Genomic DNA, 3484 nt, shown 5'->3' on the forward strand with positions numbered 1-3484 from the left:
AATTTAAATTAAGAATTTAAAATTAATCAAAAAATAATTAAAAATTAAATTTCAGAATTTCTCCTTTTCCGTCAAGTCACCAACTTCCCTTGGTAGTAATAAGTTCATTGAGTTCATGCTGTTTATAACATAGTTAGCATGAAGATCTCAGAGCTGTAGATGCAGTTTAGCATACCATTCTCTTGTTTTTAGTTGAGGAACATGAGATTGAGGAATACCAAGAGGTTTCTCTCGGGATTATAACATCTGAGGACCAAAGGATCCTTAACAAGATAATCAAATCCACTCCCTTTGCCTCCAAGGTATGAATTGAATTATCAGGCTAAAGCAGGATTACATGTAAATCCACATTTGCTGAGAGCTCTTGGGGAAGGAGATTGTAATGACCCCATTTTAATAGCTTTTACTGTTCATAAATGTTTCCTGATATTTATGCCACATCCTTCACACTACAATTTAAGCCTATTGAGCTCACTCCTTCCTGACCTCCCATAATATGCTCAATTTTGTGCTGCCTTTTAGTTTTTTCATACACGAAAGTTCTGTCTTTGTAACAAGATCATCTATAAGAATTACATGGCTTTACATTGTTTCAGTTCTTCCTGGAGTACAGGTTGAGAGATTTCTCAACTAACTGATGGACACCTTTTTTAAATTTAGAAGTTTTGCAAGAACATAGCAACAAAAGTAGTTAAGAATATCAGATTTTATTCCACTTTGAAACTTCAAGTTTGTCAGATGCATGGGTTGCTAAAAGACTTCTGTAGTTTCCTAATTCTTTGCAACATTTTTTCCCCACTTAGTTAGAAAGGTCAAGCCTACATGATAACACAGTACTCTTTCATGCTGGTATTGCCTTTCATACAGATGCATATAAGTAAATATGGATAGAAATATTTAAATAACTAGTCAAATGATAATAAAAATCTAAATATTAGAATCTATTTTGAATGGAGACTTTTAATTAGCTAGTTAGTGATATACATATGTAATCTACATATTAGTACATAAAGGGATTAAACAATAATCGTAATAGGCCAATATTTATTGAGTTATTGGTATGTTCCAAGCACTCTTCTAATTCTTTTTATGCATAAAATCTTAGTTAAGCTTCACAGCAGTTCTGGGTTGCTACTATTAATATCTCATTCTAAAGAAAAAGGAAAGCTGATACACAGAAATGTAAATTGTCCAAGAGCATGCAGTTGGCAGGTTGCAACTGGTGTTCAAATGTAAGCACCTGTGTCCCTAACCACTAAACTCCAGCTTCTGTGGTGAGAGGAAACGGACTTTAATATTTAATAGGAGGTGTCCAGGAAGTGGCACATGATGGTTCTGGTTTCAGTTCTCACTACAAGAAGAAGTGACTTGCTGGCCACAGCAGACAGAAGGCTGCTGTTCTCCCAGAGGAAACGCAGCTGCCAGGGAGAAGGCACATATAGACACAGGAAAGCTATGGTCAGCATTTGAGGGGGCTATTGGAGGGAAGCAGAACTTTACGAAGAACTCAATCTATAAAAGTGATGCTTTGAGCTAGTAGTGGCATGAGAAGTGACCTAGACTTAGAAATAAGGACCTTGAAGCAAGATATGGACATTTCAGCCCAACTAGGCATCATAGTATGCCAATCATCATGCCCACATTAGAAGAGCACCAGACAGGATCAGACCTGTTTCCGTAGCTCTTAGCCACACAGATAAAGTGTTATGACTAGTTGCTTAGTTAATAGAACAGACTGGTGGTCTCTTGTAGATCACTGTTTATAACTAGAAAAATAAATTGCATACAATTCATATTTGAGAGTGTGGATGGAATCATTATTAGCAAAACCCTTTCATCATCTTCTGAAAGTTCCCAGTCAAAAGAATCCTGCTATGTTTTGGTAAATACGAGTTTTTGGATAAAAGAGTAGGGTGAACACATACTCTGACTTCAAAGTTCTTTAATGTTTATAAAATTTAGGTGCTACCTGCTGCAAATACACACACACACGCGTACACACACACATATATATACAATCATCTGATGCCATATTTCTCAGCTGACACACATGTACATATACAAATACATATATTTGCATACGTAGTCTTCTAATATATTACCCTCTCCTATTCCAGTCTCCTCAACTGATTGTCAAAATGTCCCCATGTTCCTGCCCTATCATACTGAATGAACATTATTTTCTAATTTTATATTACTTTCTGTAGACACAAAATCATGGCATGTCCCTTCTTACCTCCAAGCTTGTTCTTGTTGCTTCTGCTGGGAATGACCTTTCCGCTTTTATAGATGTATCCAAGTCCAGTCAATTACTCCTCAAGGCCGAAATCAAGCAGTTTCCTCAGATATTCGCCACCCAACCCTGATTATTCCCATCTCCATCCTCCCTTGGTACTTCCTGCTCAAGACACTTTGGCAATCAATCACATGCTGCCCTGAACATTGCCATGTTTCATGTGTGCACGTATTGCCTGATAAATCGCTTGTATATTTCTTGGGGCTAGGAACTGACTCTTAAACTTTTTGCCTTTGCACAACTTCTAGGATAATATCAGACGTATAGCTGACTCTCAATGCGTAACTGTTTGCAACAAAATGACTTGAAAGCACGTAATTGTTTTACTTCAGACTTACTGACGTCAATAACTACATTATTTTTGAAGGACATTTTTTCCCCTTGGGTCCAGAAAGACCTGTAGGGCACACTGTACATCACAGTCCCGGCTTCCTCTAAATCCACTGCATGTTCAGTGACAGCAATTGAGTGTATCCTCTTGTCTCCACATGCTTTTTAATCTGGGTAATTTATACATTTCTACTGTTGGACAAAAAGCCATTTCATTGGAAGGAAAATGTCCTATTATTATAGAGGCACACAATTATTTGAGTTTAAACACATTTTGATGACAGTCTGCCAACGGAATTTTCTCACATGGAGGGGATGCCTATGTCAGTTTAAGTCCTATGTGTCCAGAAATTGCTACAATTCAGCTTTACTGGCATTGGCATTTAGGCAGGCAGCTGTTGAATGGACTAATGAGACATGGTGAATGTAAAATATATAGTTTACTTAATAGGTTAAACTCAATAATCACAAAGCATAATAATCACACAGCATAATAATATATCTCAGCCTCAATCATTCCAGTGTATCTTAAAAACTGCAATACTTGTGAAGTTACCTAAAACCTCCAACTTAGTGCTTTTTGTCTTGACTACCTCCTGGAATGATGGCTTCAATGATATTAATAGCACTAGCAGTTGGCATCTAGCAAGTACTTCTTATATGCCCATAATTATCTCCATTAATCTTCACAACAATCCTGTGAGAAGGCACTGTATTACTCTCTATTAGAGATGAGGAAATTGAGGCCTAACGAGATTAAGTGTCTCAGTCAAGGTCAAGAGTACACAGTTAGTAATGGTAGAACCTCTGCCTCCTCAAATCAGGCTAGTCTAAACCCTCCCTATGCTAAACATCAGC

At 37.3% G+C, this 3484-nt stretch overlaps 1 long non-coding RNA gene across 1 annotated transcript; it reads right to left on the reverse strand.

The window, feature by feature from the left end:
- Positions 1 to 1030: 1030 nt before the first annotated feature.
- Positions 1031 to 2460, reverse strand: LOC112626957. The gene is made up of 2 exons (XR_003119996.1): positions 2237 to 2460; positions 1031 to 1418 (listed from the first exon to the last, which is right to left on the reverse strand). It is a non-coding gene; the product is annotated as an uncharacterized LOC112626957 (long non-coding RNA).
- Positions 2461 to 3484: the final 1024 nt, after the last annotated feature.

Source organism: Theropithecus gelada, chromosome 6 (genome assembly GCF_003255815.1).
Source record: "Theropithecus gelada isolate Dixy chromosome 6, Tgel_1.0, whole genome shotgun sequence".
NCBI classification, from domain to species: domain Eukaryota; kingdom Metazoa; phylum Chordata; class Mammalia; order Primates; family Cercopithecidae; genus Theropithecus; species Theropithecus gelada.